The sequence below is a fragment of the Symphodus melops genome, assembly GCF_947650265.1.
Source record: "Symphodus melops genome assembly, chromosome: 22".
In the NCBI taxonomy this organism is placed as follows: Eukaryota; Metazoa; Chordata; class Actinopteri; order Labriformes; family Labridae; genus Symphodus; species Symphodus melops.
This window is the reverse complement of record NC_136712.1, coordinates 9,908,808-9,932,531: the sequence shown is the minus strand read 5'-3', so window position 1 is coordinate 9,932,531 and position 23,724 is coordinate 9,908,808. Positions and strand designations below refer to the sequence as shown.

The 23,724-nt window shown below is 44.9% G+C and overlaps 1 protein-coding gene across 5 annotated transcripts in view; it reads right to left on the bottom strand.

The window, feature by feature from the left end:
• Positions 1-23,724, bottom strand: part of LOC306817653 (uncharacterized protein) — a 196,653-nt gene that overhangs the window by 103,131 nt on the left and 69,798 nt on the right. The window lies entirely within an intron of this gene.

Genomic DNA, 23,724 nt, shown 5'->3' with positions numbered 1-23,724 from the left:
GTTAGATCATAATTAGACGAGCAATATCGTGATTAAAACAGACAGGGAGAAAACTTTTCCAACTTCACAAACACTCTAAACTAATCCCACGCTCTGTCCTTGCGAGCCCTTCCTCCGTTGCTCTTTGTTGCTGCTAACAACCTGCCTGCATGCGGCGCCTCTCCTGTGCCACTCTGTTGTGTGATATGCAGAAAGCAAACCTAAGGTAAACTCTGTGGTGTTTGTAAGGGAGCTTTTCTCTCTCTCACTCTCGAGCTCCCAGGCGATCATTATTTGATCTTGTTTAGTTCATTATTCATCTTGAGGGAGCCGGTTGTGACTTGTGGATAAATGCCATATGAAAGGCATTGTGCACCGAGGAATGCATCCTCACTTTTATCCTGGCTCCCAAAACAGATCAATTAGTAAAACTAAACAGTAAATTATTAATCACATTGCTTTGTGTCCCCGTTCCATCACCGGAAGAAAACAGTTCATTAGAGAGAGATGGAGGGAGAGAGGAGGGAGGGGGAGCGTGATTGAGAGGGGCTTTAAACCGAGCTGATGCTGTGGGAACATTTGAAGAAAAAAGAGGGGAGAATTATCAAGCGTGTCCATCATTTCCAGGTAGCTTACAACCCCGCCCTTTCCCCTGGTCCCCAGTCCCAAAAAAAAGAAAAAAAAGAAAGAAAAAAAAAGTGACGTGCACTTATAAAAACGGGGTCAAGTATTGGAGGAGTTCAATGTCACAGCCATCATATATACGTTGCCCGTTGGGGTGCGTGTGATTAAAATAACACACAGGGATGTTTCATGTCGTGGTGAGCAATCAGACCATATTTGCAAAAAATATTCAGATCAGTTGAATTTTAATGAGGTGTACACTCCAGGGGGATACCGCTGTCAGAGCAGCTGGGGATAGAAGGTGGAAGCGAGGCCCTGTCCCCCTTACTTGCCAGGAGACAGCGAGGTACATAAACTTTTTTTTTTTTTTTTTAACACTTTCTCTCAAGATGAAGAAAAAAGAGAGAGAGAGAGAGAGATCTGAATTCTGGGGTCCGCTCAGTGTTCAGATTGCTCTGCTGTTCTGAGTTGGGCAATTTGAATAAATTATTCTGAATAAGAAGAAGAGAGGGGAGAGAAAAAAAAAACGCTCAGTGGGGTTCATTTTGTGAGAAATTATATTTTTGCAGGAAAGGTTAATTTTGAGGGGAGCTTGAATGACTGAGATCTGGAATGGGGTTGGGGTGGGTGCAGAGAGACTGAAGGTAGGATGAGGAGGGAGAGAGAGAGGGGTAAGGGAGGAAAAAGAGAGGAACAGGCAAAGAGAAATAAAGGGGCAGGGAGGTGAGAGGGAGATATGCAAGGAGCATTGGGCATCAAGTAAGAGAAAGGGGGGAGAGAGAGCGAGCGAGCGAGGGAGGCATGGATGGAGCGAGGGAGGGAGGCAGTTATTAAAAGCGATTGCATTGCCTCCCGGATGTCTCAGGAGAGCAGAATCAGTGGAGATGTTAAACCTTGCTTGACACCCCAGTTGGATAATTGTGGGTGTGGGAGCTAATCAGCGGAAGATGTCTCCTCAATTTAAATCTTGTCAGTTAGTGAAGATTAGGCCCTCCTGTCCCGGCCACCATTAGCTTTGTTGCATGTCAATGCGCCTGTGAGGGTGTCCGCCTGGTCCGGCTGCAAGGGTAAAGAGGCTGGCGCGATGGAAACCAGGAGATTTATTCTGGCTAAAACCAGTATGGCATTTTCACAAAAGAAAAAAAAACACATATGAGGGGGAAAAGGGGGAATTTATGCAGCCTTTTTGAAAATGCATTTGTTACTACTGACCTAACAGGGGGACCCGGTGGAATAAGAAATGTAGTGTGGGGATGTGCTCCAGATTTTTCTGCAAGGAAAACATGGGCGAGGTAGTTAAATATAATGTGAACACAAACTAGAGGCTGGGGAGGCAAATTAGCTGAAAATACATAAAATTAAAGGGGATGATGATTTCAGTAATGCACAGACCAAAGTCATTTAAAACACTGTGCCCCTGTGCACATGTTCAGTTAGAACGTAAAGTTATGGGTAATCTGGATGGGGGCAATCATAGGATCCCGATCCCGAGGCTATTAATACACTAAGAGCTGTGACAGTTTGTTCTCATTAATACAAATATGGGAGTATAATTTTAACCGCGGTTAAAAGGACAGATGGGTGGAGGTGGCTAATTCAAAAAATGCAATGTGGTGATTTTTTACAGCTCGAGTCTCGCTGGCTTCAGGCCCATGGCTTTTGCATTCCCCCCATGGTAAATATTTGTAACAGATTTTTCCTGCAGGACAATGGCTCCTTTCACTGAGCAGGTCCCGTAACCTCGCCGCGAACGCGAGGTCAGGGCAAATAAACAAGGCAGCCGTGCCAAAGCTGAGCGGCTCCACTGATTCCTGGGCTGGGCCCGCCGCATACCAAGGCCCTCTGCTCTCTCTCCTGCTCCTCACCGCTGGAGTCTGAGTGCTGACAGATGTTTCATTCCCCCAGCTAGAAGGTAAAGGGGACACACTGGGAGAAAAGAAAACTAAAGGTTGCTTTTTCTACAAGTAACACATCTCCCCCCCCCACACACACCCCCACACACCGCCCTTATTTTTCCTCTATTCTGACAACGTCAGATGAATCGTGAAAAAAAATTGGTTGAAATATATTATGAACTGCCTCTTTAAAGCACCAGTATGATCCATTATAAGCACGAGTGTAACCTGTGAACCAGATTATAATTAACAGCTGCACAGCCCTGCAGTTTAGGGTCAGGAACCCTGTGTGAGTGTGTGCCTGAGTCCAAATAAAAGGAACGCCTTGAGTGGGTTTATTTACATTTGTGTGTTTGTTTTGCGCAGACATCAGAACTTTCCAAACTAAGGAGAAATATGCCGGGTGTATCACTATCAGTGCCCCCCCCCCCCCATCCCCACCCAGCACACACACGCCCTCCCCAACACCACTTCTGATCTGTCGAGGCAGTTAATTTTATCAGCCTCAAAGAGCGAGCCGCCGGCGGCTACCGCAAGGTGTAACGAGTTCAAGGCCCCCGCTCAGGCCCGAGGCGGCGCACGGTAAACAGTTGTTACCGGCTGTTGTTTTCTTTTTTTTGTTTGTTTTTTGGCCAAGCTCTGACAAAAGCCTCTCTGTGTGAGAAACAACAGCTACAGCTGGGCCCGAGCAGAGTGAGGCATCGATCCATAAGCTTGTTCCTTTACACCCCCTCCGCGTACTCGTCTGGTAGTCAGCAGGAGCAGGAGCAGTCAGCGCATGCCAGAGCTGGACGCTGCACTGCAAAAAATATCCTCCTTAACACGTCATTCAATCTGGTCACCTCATTTTACACATCCGCGTTCTATTTTTGCTGTGATTTGTTTTTGAATTCATTCACAAAATTATGATTGCTTGACATGTTCCGTAATTCTTTCTAATGTACCGACTATTGAAAGTAGAAGAAAATGCACAATTATCTTTTCAAAAGAGAGAAAATGCTTTAGTTTAAGTTTTTTTTTTTTAATTGAGCAAAACATGTTTCTTTAAAGAAAAGAAAATCCTTTCTACATTAAGTACACTCTTGAAATTACATCGGCCATGAAGGAGCTGGTTAAAAGTATCAAAGAGGGGAGAGAAGAGACTGGCGTTTAATCTAATCTACGTTCTAATAGTTGGGGAGACATTAATTATTGATAAGGCCGGCAATTGATTGGTTAATAAGATAATGTAATTGAGAAATGAAAATCATCAGAGTTGAGTGTGAGTGTCGGCTCGGATCTGAGCCGCATGGGGGGGTTATACAGTGTGTGTGTGTGTGTGTGTGTGTGTGTGTGTGTGTGTGTGTGTGTGTGTGAGTGTGAGAGAGAGACTGGGGGGGGGGTCTTAGGGGATTGCCCCTACATAGGCTTCCATCATTACTGCCACACTATAAAAGCAGAGTGGTGATTAAAAGGACTTGATTGATTTGACTCTCATTGGGATAAGCTGTCCTCGTTCCGTCACTGGGCTCCGCCTGCTAAAAAAAAAAAAAAAAAAAAAAGTGTGTGTATATTTAAAAGAAGTTAGTGTGTGTTAATGAATCAAATTAAATCTGATAATTGAGTAAATATTTCTGTTCATCTTGAGCATTAGTGCCTTTGTATGAGACATCCAGCACAATCCTGAAATGTGAACAAATACTATCTTCACTTTTTTTTTTTTTTCTTCATTTTCATTTAAATTATATATGTTCTTAAAAATGCAGGAAGAAGGTTTGGATATATAAATGTATTTGAATGTGTGTCTGGAGTCCAGCACAATGTGTGTGTGTGTGTGTGACTGTGTAAGCATGTCGTCAAGAGGTGGCCCCACTCCCCCAGTTTTCACTCGCCTTTTGTCTGCACTCTGTACTGTACTCAAACACACACACACACACACACACTCTTATACACACACTCTCAGTTCCAACCCACCCTGTGAGAGACGGAGACAGACCCTGCCGCCTGACACAAAAGCTATTGATTTTACTATCTGCTGCGATGAATGATCTTCCTTAGCCAATTTCTGAATTTCAAAATGAGTTCAATACTAATAATGATAGTGGAAGGATTCTTTAAACCGTTCGAGGGGGAGAACGGCAGAGAAAGAGAAGGAGAAGGAGAGGAAGGGAAGTGGAGATTTGTGTGTGTTTGGCTTTGGAAAAAGAGAGGATATGATTTCTCGCCATGGGTGAGATTAAATAAAGATGACACCGATGGTTTTAACAGTCTAAATTACTACATTCTACCCTCAAATACAATTACTCCTATTTGGCTTTCCTCACTGGGATCCGACTGGAAGAAGTTAGCGTTGGGATTTGTCTCTTTTTTTTTTTTTTTGTTCTTCTTTCTTTTATACTTTTAACAACTCGCAACTTTTATTCGAAACAGTTTTTCCTCCACCTATTTCCACGCACCGCTCTTCTGCTTTTTACGACGCAATTTTCAATATACAGCGTTTTTTTGCGAGCTTGCTCCTTTATCCATTCATATATTTCATGCGCCATAAAGACGCAACTTGTTCACTTTCTATTTTGCGTCGCACAAATCTTGCTGTGAAATAAAATATATAAAAAAAAAAAAACAGGCACATAAATATTTAACGTGGCCTCTGTTTAGATGGTGGGGGGGGAGGAAACTATTTATGTCAAATTAAGTAACAGGCATGGGGGAGAGCTCTGCAGACTGGGACGTTGGCTTCTCGTATTTCATCTCTGGGTGCACATTATTTTCCTGGTAATCCAGAAAAGTGTCATAAAAAAAGATGCAAAACAGGTATGTTAAACCTTGCATATGGCGACCATGCAGTAAAAAGTGTGTTATAGAAACACAGACAAAGACGTGTGTGAGGGCTAAAATTACAAGTCGTGCATGTCGGGTTTTTTTTTTTTATTTCTTGAAAAATCGGATTTCCTTTCCCCTCCCATGTCTTCTACTTTGGGTGGGCAAGGCAGCATCTTGGTAAGGGCCATGTGAGTTAATCAGAAGCCCCCGTGCCCTGTTGAGGTGTTAATTCAGCCCCCCTGTTACAGCGAGGTGTAGATGAATAGATAAGGGAGGTCTGAGCGAGGGTCAGCGTGATACGGCCCTGGCTGTGTTCGCCCGCTTGTCAGACACCTGCCTGGATTAAGCCGCCGGCTTCTCCCTCCGTTGCGCGCAGGTTAGAGGTCAACCATTTACCCAGTTCATTGGTCTCTCTCCTCGCTTTTTCAAGGTGGGGTGGATCTGCATAAAGGGCTCTGGCATCTGTATGCTTCGCAGGGGCTTCGTCAGCACGGGGGGTCCTGCACTGTGGAGGCTGAGGAGCGGACGGGTGCTGCAGGATCTGCCGCCGAGGATTACTGTAAATATACTCTGAGACTCGGGAGGGGATGAAGAGTGGAAGACTGGGAATGTGTTTTTTTAATTTAATTTATTTCTCGTTTAAATCTGATTTCAGCAGCACAGCATGGGAGAGTGTTTTTTTTTTTTTCTTCTTTTTTTTTAACGTCTTTTCAGGAATCTTCTTCGAGTAAGGACGGGAAGATCCTCGGCAAACAGGGGGGGGAAAAATGGGGGGGGGGGGAAGGGAAAAAGAGGGGGAAGGAGGAAAACGCGTGAAACATGAAAACTCTGCAAATTTGACTTATAACAAGCAAAATTACACCCTGCTGTCATTTAAATTATGGCTGCCCTCTATAAAGGTGTCTTTTAGGTGCATTAATTGAATTCGGCACTATTTCCCAATAATAATCTGTAAAGTTCAGCCGTCCATCCTTCATGAGATCCCTGCCGCGTAGCAGAGGAGTATCTATTTCAGTGGCTTAATTTATTTTCATGATTCGCCGATAATGACGGCCATGCAGGCTGTACATCAGAATTAACCTTCATTTCACTGAGGTATATTACGATGACAGTCCCCGACACATTTCACCTACACAAAGGGCATTCTCTCCCCCTCTCTTTCTCTCCCCCCCCCCCCCCCCCCCCCCCCACACGCCTCCTCTGTCGCTGCCCCTGCTGTATAATCATCCTCGGCAGACCAAGATTGTTTGATAGCCGATTAATTTTCATAGGAAATCAAGTGGCCAGCTCTTTCTCTCTATCGCTCCCTCTTTATTTCTCCCTTTTTTACGCATTCCCTCCCCGTCTCCTTCCAAACACATACACACGCTTCACTCCAACAATGGCGAACAGTTCCTGTGCGTGGTGACTTTTCCTGTCAATTAGGTGTTTTATTTAATCTCATCTAACTTTTTCCTCTAATAAATTGCATCCCCCCCCCCTCTCGGTTTCTGATATCAGCAGCGTGGTTAATTTATTTTGGACGATGCCGATGTAACAAAAGTGCTGTAAATTAATCAGGGGACATCAAGCGAGTGTGTGTGTGTGTGTGTGTGTGTGGGGGGGGGGTGTCCTTCGCTCTCTGCCTCTAATTTCTATGCAAACCATTAAGTGTCAGATATAGATTCCGCCATTTGCTATGGTCTCAGTCAAAAGATTTCATTAGGGACCTGACGTCACATTTTTTGAAGGCAGCGCCGGATCATTTCTGTCCTATTTTCTCTCTCATGAGCTCTTTGTTCTTCGCCCCTCTGTAGGATCCCGCCACTGAACAAAAAAAAAAAAAAAAAAAAGGCCCCCTATGCAAATGACAATAATAGATTTCGCTAAGCGTCGCCGCAACGGCGTGATAGCCTATTTAGAGGGAAACCAAAGAAACATTCAATTTGTGGCATTAACCACGGCGCATGCAAAGGTTGCCAAAAAAAGTGATTAAGAAATTACAGAATTGGTCCTCGCTGCAAGTTCTCTTTCTCTCTCTCTTTTTCCCTCGCTCTCTCATTGACGTGACAGTTGTAATGAGGAGGGCTGGTAATTAGAATATTCTGGAGAGGTGAGCCCTGCTGGAGCTGGCAGCCTAAAGACTGATCTCCCTCTCTCTCTCTCTCTCTCTCTCTGTCTTTTCTCTATTATTTCTTTCCTCTGTCATGAGGGCCTGGACGGAGAACAGACAGAAAAACAGCTGTCTGATGACCAGCCTCTCTATGGATGTCTCTCACTCTTCTATGTGTGTGTGTGTGTGTGTGTGTGTGTATATGTGTGTGTGTGTGTGTGTGTGTGTGTGTGTGCGAGTGTGTGTATATGTGTATGTGTGTGTGTGTGTGTGTGTGTGTGTGTGTGTGTTTCTGAGACAAGCTCTTTGGAGCCCCCTCTGCCAGCAAATAAATATAATCAATCTCCCATTTACATACAAATAGGCTTCTCCCTTTTATCCTAATAATCTTCCCAGCATCCTCAGAGAGGGAAAATAATATTCACTCCACATGCCCATTCCGTATTTATCATTAGATGGCCTTATTGATTGTTGTTTTTTTTCTTCGCCCCTTTGGATGAATTTCTTCTCCACTTCATTTTATTAGAGGATATTGAAGACATGTAGCGCTGACATGGCACATACGCTTCATTATTTCCTGCCCAGGGATGATTACAGTTATTGACACTGTCACGTCTTGCCACTCGTCGTCAGTTATCGGGTTCCAGGAAGCCGCAATGGAGGAGGAGGAGGAGGAGGGTGGGGGGGTGCATTCAAGGAAGATTATCATGGGGCGTTTAATGGGTGTAACCGGCGAGGGGCACTGCACGTGTTTGCAGCTGTGTGCAGCTAATGTGGCTCATTCCACTTTGTGTCATGTCAATGATAGCAGGGTGACCGCCGCGGCTCCGGCTGGGTGTCAATCCCACTTTCGGCGTACAACGCTCCTGTCAGTGTTATCGCCAGCGCTGGGGCGCATCCCACACAGCCATCATACACGGATGAAGAGATGAAGCCGGTGAAATTTAGAACACTCATTATGTTCTGTTTTCAGATCGAAACGCGTCTGTGTTGAGCGCTAGATAGAAATAGAAAGAAGGATGCATAAAGGGACTGTTTGACCTTTTTTTTCTTTCTTCGTTCTTAAATGCATCCTGACCTTTCCAGGTGTTGTGAAGGTGTCACTTTGATTGACTGAAAAAAAAAAAAAAAAAAGTTCTCCTTAAGACGAAAGAGGTGAGCACGTTAGAGTCAGTGATAAACAGTTGAAGTCCATCTGTCACACGGTGACAAACATCTGTGCGTCACATGCTGCAAATTAGAAGGAAAAAAAAACAAAACTGCTATGTGATTAGCAAATTAGCCGCCGAGGCTATTCCTGGGGACCGCTATCAATAACAACATCTGTTAGCCGAGTTGATCTCCTGTACGCAACTTGTCACGTTGTTAACTTGTCACTCATTAACGTGATTACTTTCACAAATAGGCCTCCTACACTTGGCTGGATCGCGTAATCTCTTATTTTGCCAGGCATTACAGGAAACGGCGCCCGAGTCAGTTTCTCCCCAATCCCCACTCCGCCGTGTTAATTAGCCCGTAATGACCGTTATTGACTCATTAGCGGACCGTTTGGAGCGGCGATGACCTCAGACAGGTTCAAATGCCGTTCTGCTCACGGTGTTCCAACCCGTCTGACAGGGACATTTTCAAATGAGCTTCTTCGAGGTTCAAAAACAGTTCTGAATAATTACCCAGCATGCCTTTAGAACTTCACACAACCTCTTATGTCACGTTTGGCTAAATGAAAGTGTGGCCTTTAAGCGAGCTCAGATGGCGTCTCTGAAAGACGAGCTTGCGTACTTAACCCGAGCGGTCACCCCATGAAGTTTGTGAATGCCAATGGTAACCTTGGAGACGTTTTTTTTTTGTTTGTTTTTTGTGGGACATGCCAAATAATGTTTCAGCTCCCTTTTTCTTCCTCCTATGAAGGCTCTGCTTCAAAACTAATTGTTTAATCACGACTCTCCTTGGAGATGAAAAAGCAGTTTGATCAGCATCTTGAGTCGTTCGGGTGCGCGCGGCCTGTCTGAAACTAAAGAGACAAGCGGCGAACGCTGAGTGAAGGCACGCTAAAAGACCATCAACAGGCGCCGGCAAAGTGGTGCAATTAAGATGAATGGGAATCTGAGAAAAATGTTTGCTTGAGGTGTAAACACACAAGTCAACAGCGCTGAAGAAACAGATCACAGTGTTTTACAGCTTGTCACAATCAAACGAGATCGTTAAAAATGTTGAAAATTAACACGGGAGATTAGGCTGCGGTTTGTCAGAGGGAAATATGAGCCGGTGACTTGAAGAAACGAGATGTTGACGTTGGAGGCGACTTTTAAGACAATGAATGACAAAAAAAAAAAAAGTCCACTGAAGACAACAGAAACAGGTAGACAACAAAGTGGGAAATGCTGTCTTCAGCACTTTGTAGGTCCAGTGTGTGAAACTTTGTGTAATCTGCTGAATATCCGACTCCCAATGACAACAAGCGACAGTCACATCCTGGAACACCTCACCTGGCAGGCAAAAAAAAAAATCATTAACAAAAGCCAAAATTGTTCAGGAATTATGATGGGACAGTGCGCTGCACAATACGCATGTTCTTTGAAGTCCTTATTTCAGCAGAAATTATATATACACACTATATATATTTTAAAAAAAAAACTAATATCTAATTAAAATGATAACTGCATTCTCATTTTTCAAACTCTCATATCCTGAGGGCCAATTGGGATGAGTGCTTTTTTCCCCATGCAGCTCCTCTCTCTCTCTCTCTCTCTCTCTGTCTCTCTCTCTCTCTCTCCGTCTGTCTCTCCCTCTCCGTCTTCGCCCTCACTCCACTGTGGCTCACTGAACTGCTCCTACAGCAATATCCCATCATTACCATCTCCCCAGCTGAGCTTCAGCCAGCCATTATCATGCGGCATTATTAATCTTCTTGTCTTATCAACTTGCAAATCACAAACCATTGAGCCTTATGGCGCGGTTTGGGGTGCGCCGTTATTCATTTTGTAGGTCTACCTAGCCTCCGAGTCTTTCTAATCACCTGACGATTGTCACTCTCTTACTGTTGCCCTGCCCTTCTGCTGGCCCCGCTGCTCCGGAGCGCTGGAAAGGATCCAAGTGTTTCACTCACTTTTACTCACACACACGTCCTCTCTCTCTCTCTCTCTCTCTCTCTCTCCGTCCCAATACAACTTTTCTGTCTTTCTTTCTCTCAAACAGACTCTGTCTTGCACCTTTCCCCGTCTTGGACATGCAGGCTGAGTACTTGTTTAAATACTGACATGTGTCTTTGCTTTATTCTTTAACAACAAGAAAAACTCCCAGTCAAAGTCATTCCACACTATTTAAAGTGATTTTAAGACTTCATTTTACTGTTTCTTATGACTATACACTTGACTTTTGAGTGTCGGCTGTGATGAAGGGTTTAAAAAGTTTTTGTGTGGTTCCACTCGCACTATCCGTTCAACACTGGGCCAAAGATACAGTACTATATATGAGAGTGGTACAGATAAGACTTTGGTTATGAGGTCTAAGGATAACTTTAATCGTGCGCATGGCAACCTCTCATCACCCATCGATTAGAGACGGGTGTTCTCAAACTTTTCAGCTCATGACACCCTGTGGGTGTCAGCGATTGGGGGATGGATTGGGGGATGCCCACTGTCCCTGGAGATGAATATGGCGCATGACGCACCCAAACACAAAGAACAACACAAGAGAATGAACCAACAGACACTGAGGAGACTAAACTGAATAAACAGACACACAGGAAGGCATGTTGTGACCCCCCCTCTAAGGAGCTCGTGACCCACCAGAGGGTCCCCGACCTCTGCTTTGGAAACCACTGAGTCAAAAGTTAGCGTTTACCGTGAATCACACACACACACACACACACACACATACACACAGATGTTATTGTGAAAACATTTATGAAAATCAAAAAAAAAAAAAAAAAAAAAAAAAAATTGGTTTCAAAAGTTTGTTACAGAAAAGAGTTACAGTCTTTACAACATCCCGTTCTGTATTCTAACAACCAAAAGTGTTGTAAACTAAAACTACACAGACTGCATCACTTTTTCTACAGGAGGTCATCCTACAATGCAAATAAAATAATATTGTTTACATGAAAATGATAACTTTGAAGTATAAAGATTCTTTAACGAGAGAAAAAAGCAGCAGCATATAAGTAATAAAGTAATAGTGAAAATGAGCTCTTACGGTGGCAGGTTAAACTTAAATACAGTGGTGTATGTACGTGCATCAGGTGTAATAATACTCCATGTTCTTCTGTTCATTGTAATGTAAAGTAACAGCATTGAAAGGTGCCATTTTGCATAATGAATATTTTAACTTTTGACACTTTTCGTAAAATCTCTGACAGCACTTTTTAACTTTTACGTGCTGCTTTTTTTTATTTTTTTTTTAATATTTTTGTAAAGCTAATTTCACTCAACTAATGCCTAAGAATACCTGCTGAATGTCACTCCAACCTGTTCTTGAAAGTCCTCTGTGCACGCTTCTCCCATATGAGTTTACACTTCGGGACGTGCTGCTGAGAGGACTCCAGAGCGAGCAGGAGACGTTTTATTAACGGGCATTAACGAGCGTCTGCTCCGAGCTGACCCCTCTTCCTGACACACGTGTCCCACAGTGTGTCAGTCATCTCTCCCCCTTCTCGCTCTGCCTTGCTTGTTTTACTCCTCGAGGGGGGAGAGAGAGCTAAGTTTAAAAAAAAAATTAAAAAAACATGAAGAGAGGGAAAGTTTCTTAAAAGACATCATTGACCCCTGATTCTTTGCTTTTCTTTCAGGGCGGAAATGTTCACCCCGGAAGATGCTACTTGAGGGGTAAAAAAAAAAAAGTAACGTGCATGAGAAAACTGTAAGAAACGTGTGCTCCTGTGTGTGTGTGTGTGTGTGTGTCGGAATTTGCATTTCTTTGAAAACTTTACATGATAAATCACCTTTTTTTCCCCCCGTAGCTCATTAAGCAGCACACAACAGGTAGCAGGCATGAAATATTTAGCAGAAGACAAAGTGTTTCATGTGCTCCTATGGACCCAGCTATTACCCAGGCCTTTCGGATAACATCCGCTAAAAACACCCACCCTTTCATCTTCATTAATATCGTTTGGTTAAATATTTCAAATATGCTTTCGTGTGTTTGATTAACATCTTTCAGAATTATTCAGTAAAACAGAGATTAGCGCTGAATGTTCGACTGCTAATGATGAAATTGCGATTGCCCACCAGTCACTATAAATCCAATGAAGGTCAGAAAGGAGTAATATTTCATTTGATCAGTAATATATGGCAATGCATACTGGACAGTTCATGAAACTTCTCGGACAAACTTCCCCCATGCATTCAAATATATGGTTATAAGCCCTGGGTATTAATATTCGTGTCAGGGTGTATTTTAGAGCACATTTCAGAACGCTGCGTGCTCAACATTGTAATTTCCAAGCTTATCTAATCAATTCTGCAAGCTCCATCGGTCTCATATCAGGCCTTGTGAAAGAAATCAGCTCAGTAGCACCTTCAGAACACTTATAAATAATGAAAAACAGCTTTTAAAAAGAAAGAAGCGCTTAAGGAAAAAAAAGTGTTGATTAGAAAAGTGCCTTTTATCCGTGCCTTCAAATCTTTCACATTCCGAAGATGCGCAGGACTCCGGGCAAACTACGCCGAATAAAGTACCCCTATCTGACCAGAAAAAAAAAAAAAGAAGAAGAAGAAGTATTAATTTTTTGGGAGATAAAAAGTGCTGACAGCACAGAATGAGCCAGGTGGTATTTGGATATGAGCGCTGAAGATGAGATGAGAGCCCGGAAAGATCACTTTCATCTTTGTGTATGGAGTTGTCCTTGAAAACTTCTCTGAACTCTGCGCTGTGTGGAGCGCAGCGCGGCGCTCGTCTCGGTATTTTAGTCATTTTTCTCTTTCTGCGCGGGAGGTTTTCGGTCTTAGGGTTACTCTGACGTGTCAGAGCCAGAGTCCGACCCGAGGCGCGCGGTGCCAGCCGGGGTCAAGTCCATTCACCAGATGAGAAGCCAGTCGTCATTTGCAAACAGGGGATGTTTGTGTAGCCCTGTCGCCTGACGGGGAGGGGAGGCGAGCGAGATGAAACATCGGATGCAGAAAAGAATAAAACATCTAAACTTTTACATGGTTAACAGCATGTGTCCTATTTTGTCATGCTGCTGCTATGCGGTGCTCTGCGGAAGGTGGGCAGGGTGAGTGAAAATACAGACTTTTTATGCCCGTCTATAAATTAGGAGTGGAGGGTTGATGAGCAGTGAAGGAGAGTCGAGTCTTAGCTCAGAGGAAGAGAGAGAGAGAGAGAGAGAGAGAGAGAGAGAGAGAGAGAGAGAGATACTTTGCTTCTATAGCTGCCACATGATACATTACACAGACACACACGCACACACAATGATACACTGAGGTCTTGATGACAGCTATCCTGTTAGGCTGTTATAGAAAAGACTGCTTGGCAACACACACACACACAGACACACACACAGACACACACACACACACACACACACACACACACACACACACACACACACACTGCTGGCAGGCACTAAGGCCCTTGTGCATCTCCTCCGGTGAGGATTTGCATTCTGCTCCTGGCAGGTCGACCGACAAATTGCTCAGGCAGCCGCGGGAGACGGAGGCTCTGGCTGAGGGGAGAGACGCTGCTCAGAAAGCACCTCATCCGTCTGATACTCTCTGTGGAACCGCTCCAGAATCGCACCTCGCTCCTTGCAGACAAGGCTGATAGGGGCGGACAGGCAAGGACTCTCTCTTTTTTTTTTTTTCTGAAAAAAAAAACCGGAAGGCCTGGCGGCCATGGCTGGACGACCCCTCCCTCAGGCCAGTAGGAGCTCCGAGGCCAGTGTCCCCCCCTGAGCTCGCCTTAGGCCAGCAGCCCCGGGGCTATCGTTCACAAATCAGCCCCCGTTTTCCCAATCAAAGATGCCGACTGGGGGAAACTGGCCCAAAGTGCTGCTTAGTGACTTGAATAATTCACCGACTGAAATGTCGTCACACGAGCGGACCATCCAGAAATTAAAGGCAAAAAAAAAAGATAGCGGGGGGGGGGGGGGGGGGGGGGGGGACCCGCTGTTCTTGTCCTGACCCAACTCATTTCAGAACATTTATTTAAAAGCAAACTTCAATCTTTAATCACATTTTAAAATGGTCAAGAAACGGGTGAGGAGATGAGCAAATAGAACAAATTGCAAGCACACTGAAACACGTCAGGATCAAAGTGATTTTTTTTCTTCATATTCCTATATTTTACATGATTAATGTTTGGGGGCAGTTCTGTAGGCTTATTAACAAGCTCAAGTTAAGTAGGGGTGATGTAAAAAGACTAATGTTGAAAGTGCCAGTAATGGACTGAACCCTGTTCTTAGATTCTTGCAGAGCTGCATTTAGGAGCTGCTTCCCATCAAAGGCTGGCGTTGAGAAAAAAAAAGACGTGCTCGGCCCACAAAACAGGAATTCGACCAATATTAAAATTCAATTTGATCAAGAAGTACGCAGTCAGCGTTTCGACAAACTTAACGCAACTCACTTTTTTTTCTTTCTTTTTTTTGGGGGGGGGGGGGGGGGTCTGCGCAAAATGTGACTTTGGAAACACATCCTCAAACGCAAACAGGTCCCACACAGTGTTTGGACTTATGAGGTCTAATTGTTGCCTCTTCACCCTGGTCTGGGGTGATTACTTCTACTTTGTGCCAAAAACACCAATGTCAACAGTTAACACGTGTCGTTGCCAAAGAGCCAACAGGCCTTCGTGGCAAACTAAGACGACCCTACCTTTGGGAGTGCGCTTCGGGGTTGAAGACCGATCGGACAATAACGTGGGAATGAATGTGTTCCGGTTCAGAGATATGAACGCGTATGGGAGGAAAATAGACTGCCACCCTCCACAGTGCCAGTCTCTGAGTCACAGCACGGTGGTTTTCATAGATGCGTGTGATTGTTTTCAGGATGTACAACTGGCATATCACCTGCTTCCCCCATGTGTTTGTTGCCATGCTGCCCTCTCTCCCTTCCCCTTAATGAGGCTGGACGCATGGCTGCCTCAGCACCTGCCGTGGGTGGCCACAGGGTTAATCCCGACTGAGTTTGTCCCTTATTTCGTCTTCCATCTCTCTCTCTCTCTCTCTCTCTTACTCTCTCTCTCTCTCTCTCTGCTATGCCTCTGGGCTGCTGACGGCAGCAGGCACTGTACGAGAAAGGCGATGAGCAGGGAGGGGAGGTGACAGGAGGCGCAGATACCCCGGGGTTCCCCCCTCCAGCACGGCAGAATGAGTTGTACCAGACTCCGCTGGATACCTGACAAGCGGATGCCTTCATAAATTACCAAATGAAGATTGATGGTGCGCACCCGTCACCTCTCTTTGTGTCATCGTGCTGGCAGAAGAACGCATGCTCAGCTAAGCGTCCTGTGAAAAACAAAAAAACAACAAAAAAAAGACACAAACACAGGTATAGTGGACGAATCATCTGCAGCTGCTGTTGCTTGTTGAAAGACTTCCGGTAAAGGTGATGCAGCTGTTTCATGCTCCACCAGTCGGATCAAACAGTCAGTCAAACGGTCAGTCAGTCAGAGCGGTGATGCCTACTCCATTACAGGTCCTGTCAGCAAGGCCCGAACATCTGAAGGGACGGCAAAGGGTGCAAGTTTCCTCCTGCGCTCTCGGAAGTGGCTACACGTTGGACACGCGTGGGCAAGTCGGCATGCACAAACACAGCAAGGCAAATGTTCAAATGTATCGTCTTGCGCATGACTTCCCCTGACGCGAGTGTGTGCTGTGCTGAATGTACAGCACTTTCCACTGTTCTTACCCAAGTGGAAAAGCGGGTTTCAGCAGAGGGACCAGGGGCAATTCACCTGAGATTGATGCCTCTCTATATGATGCATAAAGATCATCCAATCACCCCCCTCCCCCTTTCCTGCACACTAGTGTCCTCTTAAAAGCGTTTGTGTCAGCAGAACGTCCACAGCACACACTTAGAGAAGTTAATCGACTTGTGAAAATCACAATCAGAACATTGTCTCTCACTCACGCAAACACAGCCTCTCTTTCTCTACTGTTTCTCTCACACGTTTTTTTTTTCTTTTTTTTTCCCTAGGGACAGTAACCTTGTCTTGCAAGTTGCTTACTCAACAGACCTTGTTACGGTGCAGGCCCATTACTGCTCCTGCCTCCGCTGAAAGGTCAGCACCGATGCAGCCGATCTCATTTCAATGGGAGGGGGGGGGGGGGCTGCTCGATTATGATCGGGCTATTATCATAAGCTGATTCACAAATTGGCCGGGTAAAAGATGATGGGATGGGTGACTGTGAGGTGCTTGGTGGGGATGATAGAAGACGACATGCACGGACAACAAACCGGCCTCGGCCAAAGAGCGGCTGGAGTCTGTCTTCCATCTCGTTCCTGCACTCCTCTTCGTGGACTGTGCCATTAAATTGGCAGAACTCCAACGACGGACAGATCGAATGAGGGAAAGAAAGGAGGTGGAATACAAAATGTAACCTCCTAACTCCCTCCTTAAAAGAGCCTCTTACATGTGTAGACACACAAGGATGACTTGAGGGGCCTGTCAGCGAGCTGAGAAAAAGAGCGGGCGAGAAGGAGAGGAGGAGAGGGAAGTCAAATAAATCTGACTGATTCCTTCCGCCGTCAGTTGGCCAAAATGCCAGATGCAATGTAAATCATGATGCGCTGACTGTCCATCCCTGCCTGCGCTGACATTAGCCCACCAGCTGTCTTCAGCTTTACGATCCGGCCAATCATCTCATCCGGAGACGCGGGCGCCGAGATTGATGTTTATTCGGAACTGGTCGACATATTTCAGTTACACAAATGGGGGAAAGAGACACTTGTACATTAGTCAAGCCCCTGTTACTGAACCCAGGATTATTTAATATGCCATAAAGTAGACTGAAGGAAGGTTCATTTTTATCCAGTCTAAAAGTTTGGAAAGGGTCAAGTCCCCGATTCCTAATGGTTAGACATGCCTTAACAATCCTCTTAAATATTAACATTGCACATGTGTGATTTCCACACTGTTGCTCTAATGTGCAATAAAGGGGACCCACTTAGACCTTATAGACTGTGTGTGTGGGCTCCGACTCTTTAGATGTGGAGTAATGACAGTTATGAAAATCTAACAAATGTGCCCGTTGGTGTTTCGGGCAGAAAGTCAATACTGCCTAAACCGTGGTCATACTTTGTTCATGGAGCTTTACACTCTGACAAGAAAAACAGCTATTCTCCAAGAAATGGAGGGCAATGGAGGAATGTATAATGTCATGGCCATAATAAGCAGTTATTCCAACTACTAAGCTGAAGTCATAAGTCAGGTTCAAATGGACAAAAAGGGAGGGACAAGTCAGCCAAGGGAAACCAAGAGAAAGAAAAAAAATGAAAAGTTCTTTTGGCTTTCCTCCCGAGCAGCATACATCAGCTACAGTGTAAGTACTGTTTTGTGCCCCGGTTTCGACCCTTGGGAGTGCACAGACTTCACCCAGCCGTCAAAACTGCGTAACCTCATGTATATTTCCACAGGTGAGCGTTTGAAAACCTTCCAAAAGCAAGCCTTCTGTCTGTAATGAATTACCAGCTTCTGTCATTTCCTCAAAACATCCTCCATCTCGACGAAATCAAACCTCTGAGCTGCGAGGCCGAGAAAGGCAGGAAATTAAGTATATATAAAAAATAAAAAAGGCACAAAGTCGGAGTGCCTCCCCGCTCAACACGAGAAATAACGGCAAGTTTAAATAATTCTAGAGAGCGGCTGGCCAATAAATTTCCGAGCAGAGGTTAATTTGGCGAGGGGAAACCTCAGCGCAATTACCTTGTTCGCTGCCTCCCCTCCGAATGCCCTCAGGGCCCCGTCTGAAATGTCACCCAGGAGGAGGGATGGAGGGGCTGGAGGTTTGGTGGGATGGAGACCCACCTCGGGATGCAGCCATGAAAAACAAGGCAATCAGGACAGGCTAAATGCTACCAACAATGGAGACCTATTAGTGTCTATCACCGGAGTGGGGGGAAATTACTCTCCTACAATAATCATCTGCTCCCTTACAATTTTCATCAGACTTTCCATATATAAATTAACTTGAAGCAGCAGAAGGAGAGAGGGAATGATGGAGGGACAGAGATGCAAATAAGGATAGCATGAAATAAGCTGAAGAAAATGATTATATTTTTCAAATAGCTCAGCTAATATGATTTTAATAACAGCAGCCAAAGAGCTAATACAGAAATGATAATCACATTAGTAATGCATACAGAACAACTCCTTTCTTCTGTTTCCAATGGCATATATTTATTTGGTCCAATGATAGCCGATGTCTTACCCTGGGTCCTATTTTATGTGATTTTGTGGATCAGTGACAGAATGGCTCCCCACTCCCTTCATCATCCTCGACACTTGCCCGCCAATACACAGGACTCTATCTTTATCACACTCCCAGAAGCTCTGGGCCCGGGCTTGGCTATATCTACTGCCGAGATCTGGGATGCCTGTAATTACCGCACTATCTACTCAAATCAGTCCGATCCAAATCTTTATTTCCCCGAGGCCCCGGCGAGGCTCCTAGCTCGCTCTTTACCTCCCAGGAAGACACAGTCGACGTCTGTGCTTTTTAATCAGGCCTCGACTCAAGCTGTTCCAGCAGAAAGAGGGGAAAAAAGGCCGCCAAGCTGTGCCAGTGGCTTTTAGAAGGTGAAAGGTTCCAGCAAAGTTTTTTGCCCAAATATAAACACGGACTGGCTGTTAATTAAAACCTCGCACAGTGTGTGAACAGTGTGTTAGATCAGCTTCACAGATGAGATTCATATTTGAGATTTTTTTTTAAAAAAAAATTTTAAATCGAGAATTGTCTCATGACACACAGTTGTCTGACTTTTTTTTCCGTGTGGACTTTGTTGTTAGAGTTTCCAAGTCATTAGTGAGCCATGGGGGCGCTGGGATATTATGCAGAACTAATGGCACAACATGGAAATAGCGGACTGAGATTAATTTAATTTAGCCCCTCTGCTTTACAGGGAGAGTTCTTTTAATTTGCCTAAGCTCTGACACTGTTGCTAATATTAGCTGAAATAAACATGTTTCCCATGTTTCAATGTCAGCGCGATATACAAAACACATCATCTAGAAACCAAGAGAGGAAGGAGCTCATTTGCACTTCAGAGCTCCATTTAGCAATCTCTGCAGGCCCTTTGCTTATTTGCTCATCGCTTCCCCGCCCTTCTGCATTAAATGCTAACAAACCCGAACTGCAGGAGTCCAAAAGCCCCACATTAGAATTTATAAACAGTTTAAAAGAGACATAAGCAAAAAGGCATTTACACAAACACCATCAATATTTCACAAATCATAACATTTCCTCTCTCGTGTACGGTTAAATCCTCATCCGGTAATAAACGATGCTTAAGCCTGATGTGGTTAGCTAATTGGTTGTGACTGTTTGTAAAAATTGCACTAGCGGGATGTGAAGCGGCCCCCTCCCTCTCCTCCTTTAAGAGAGAAAACATCTCCGCTGAGGCTTTTAATAGTGTATGTACAAATAAAATCAGCCTGTTTGATCAGTTCTCAGCATACTGGGGGTTTATTCTATGAACGTGTCAGTCTGGAGGCTTTCGCGCTGTCAAAACAATTACTGGTTCCACCCAGAGAAGATGTGATGTATTGCAGAAAGTGTAGCTTGTCGGCTGCTTCAGGAAAAAAAAAAGAAGAAGAAGAAGAAGAAGAAGCTTGTTTTCATTTTGTGCAACGTGGAGAAACAGGAAGTTCAAAGAGATAGCTGGCTGATTTAGCTACAGGTATAGGCAATAACAGAACTGTCTTCATGTCGTGGAATAATCTTGAGAATGAGGAGTTAAAAAAAAACAAAAAAAAAACACACCTCATTATAAAAGCAGCCCAGCATTTATTCAACAGAGAAAGAGGACAAAAAGTGCATGTACCTCGGTGAATGTGGGCCAAATAAATTAGACAAGCAGCTTGAGCAAACCCAAAGGTCTAATTAGGTATACAAATTCAAAGGACATAATGTATGAGGAGGATGAGGGAAATGGTAGGTTAATACGGCGCAAAGCAGGAACTCACCCGCTGATTTGGGCCCAGAGTGCGGCCGAGCCCGAGACTGTACGGCATCCTGAAGGAGCTTTTGAAGTGAGCATTGTATTAGAGGCCCCTGCTACAAATCACCTCCTTGCTGCTCAGACGGAGAAACACCCACACTCTACAAACACACACGAGCTCAAGCACATGCATCCTTGTAGCCAGACACACACACACACACACACACACGGTGTAATATTAAGGCTTGAGAAGTGAAAATAATGAGAGAAGAGCAGGGGAGATGAGAGAGAATAATGGAAAAAGTGGCTGCCCTCTCCTAGGTAGAATGCTACGGAGGACACCCATTTGTCCCCCCCCCCCCCCTTTTTTCTTCTTTAAACTTCATGTGTGCTGTGAGGACAGACTCCAGGGTTTGCTTCTGTGTGCCTCCTCTCGCGAATGCCCGACTTTCTTGTTGTTTTTTTTTTGTGTGTGCGCACGTCTGCCGTGTGATCGCAATGCTAATCAAAGCCTAAAACGCCGGCCGCTGCAGAGGGACAACACTTTACATCTCTTAACACGGCACAGGTGGCGCACCTAAAGGTAAAAAAAAAATTAAAAAAAATAAAGAGCCGTGAAATCCTTCTCCTCCTGCTCATGCTCCGCCTCTTCTCTCTCAGGTGTATCGCTCATTAAAAGATCACTGTACAGCAGGTGTTCGGTCACACGGCGTTGAAGAAGAGGCTGCTTGAAGTGGCAGAAATCACAAAGTGTAACCGATTGCCTGAATGCAAACACACACGTACACAAATACACATACTGAGTGGATATGCACGCACACACACACACACACACACATATGTATATATGGCAGGGAAACACAAATACTGAATGTAAAGTAAGCATAAGCACACTCCAGGGGATGTTAACATCTGGCTGACATACTGTGGACTCTCTGCTCTGCTTACATTAGCCTATGGTGCTGATAATTCTCACATACTAAAGCCTTATTCACATGTGCACAAAACTCCTAAAAACGCCCTGAAACTTGTCATGTGTCATGCTATTTGTGTAAACTGGTATTCCTTCCTTACACGACACGAGACACGCTGCATTGATATAAAGGCAAAAAAACCCCAACTGCTGTTACATCTGTCATTTCCATGTTTTCCGTTTAACGGGATGTGGAAACGGTGATCGGTCTCCCGCTGTGAACGTGGTGCGAAGATGTGAGGTCAGGTGCCGCCTGTGCGAACATTTCAGGAGTGCATATTTGAACGTGGTCAAACGGTGCTGTACAAATGCACTGCCTTGAATTTCCCTCGGGATCAATAAAGTATCTATCTATCTATCTATCTATCTTCCTATCTATCTATCTATCTATCTATCTATCTATCTATCTATCTATCTATCTGATAGCATCAGATTTGTCATGGATGCTGGCTGAAAAGATCGGGGCCATTAGCGTGAGTCGCAGGACGAATAAAAAAAAGTTTGAATGCAGATCATAGCACACAGTCAGCGTGTGTGATTCCTTTATCTTGTCTTATTCCTGAGGTCTTTTACAGTAGACATACCAGGTATTGGTATCACAATCAAGGGGGAAAAAAAGTTCAGCATCAGAACATCTGCACTCTACGTAAGAACACACAGAAAGAAAAGCTGATACAGGAGGCAAGTCGCCGTCGAAGGCCCATACAGAGACACCAAAGCCTCCCCCCCTTCACACGGCACATGTCGGCGGACGCCCCAGCCATCCCCGCTCTCTCCCTACATTATGGTAATGCAATAAAAGCCTGTAGAAAGGAAAGTCACAATTGTTGTAATTTCCCCTTTTCCTGCTCAGCCTTCATGTAAAAGCTGCCGTCTAGCTCCATAGGGGGGCCTCGGCGAAGCCTGCGCTGCTCCGGAGAGATAATAGCAAATGTGTTTGCAGGGGATGCTATTTTTATGCGGGGATGCCAGATCCCATTCCTTCAGCACATTTCTTTTTTTTTTTTTTCTTCTTCTTCCTTTCAGACCCCGATTATTTCCCTGCCTGTCCTTCCCTCCTATCCCATCCTGCCTGCCTGATTCAATTAATATTCAGCCAAAGTAAGTATGAAAGTACAAAAATCAATTTATCATGCTCTAGAATCAAGGCTGATGTTCTTTTGTGCTGGTGTGAGAGTGGTTTACATACCAGTGATACTGTTGAAGCCCTGTCTTACAGTACACTCTTGTCTGCTTTGTCTTCCTTCACACTCAGGAAGGATGTTGTCTTGTCTTCACTGTCAGGGCACTGACATGCTCATGGGTGTGTGTGTGTGTTTGTGCAGTCATCCCACATGTGTGCGTGCATGCTCGTACGCAGGGACCACTTGTTATTCCCAGGGTTGGAGCTCGCCGAGGCCTGTGTGTCTCTGTGTGTTTACAGCTCCGGGGGCTTGTTGCCTCCTGACTACAAGAAAGACTGATGAATAAATAACATGCAACTCTCTCTAGCGCTCCCTCCCTCTCTCCAAGGCCTTGAAGTGTGCACGTGTGTGTGTGTGTAGACATACGCACAGCCTGCACCTGTGTGTGTGTGTGTGTGTTTCTGCGCGTGATGTTTTCTGTTTGTGACCGCACGTGTCACATTGTGTGTGTGTGTTTGCGTCTCTCGGCATCTCTCGGCGGACCCGGGCTCTCCTTCATCCGGCTGATTCGTGGCCTCCTCTTGGCAGGAAGCCGTCAGGAGAGCGTTCCCTCTCTGACGGAGCCGGGGACAAACACGGGGATGGAGGGGGGGGGGGAGAAAACATCCTCTTTATCCCAGGCTTCAGTCGGAATACACAGCGAGCTCCGAGCACGTGTGTGTGTGTGTTTCTGTGGTAGTAAAAGAAACACTCCAGTAGATTTGGAGGATAGAGAGACATCTGGTAGAAAAGCGGAATGCATTAAACAGAGTGTGTATTCTCCTGAGCAACACTACTACAGTACCTGCCTCAAAGGAGATGCTTTCATTAACCCTTGAACTGCTAATTAAACTCCCCACAAGAACTAAATGCAATTTATTTATCCACACTGGACACCCGTGCATGTACGCAGCCTGCATTTTATTGCCTTGTAGAGGGAAATAACATGAAGGCAATGAGATTAAAAGCGCCGACCGACAAGTAAAGGCCTTTTCCGAGTAATCTTTAAGTGATTTCTGCAATGGTCGTAAAAGAGTCTCTTGCTAGCGCTAAAGCAGCCTCGATGCTCATTTGTCTCTGGCGGCTGCTTATGAAAAGCAGGAGG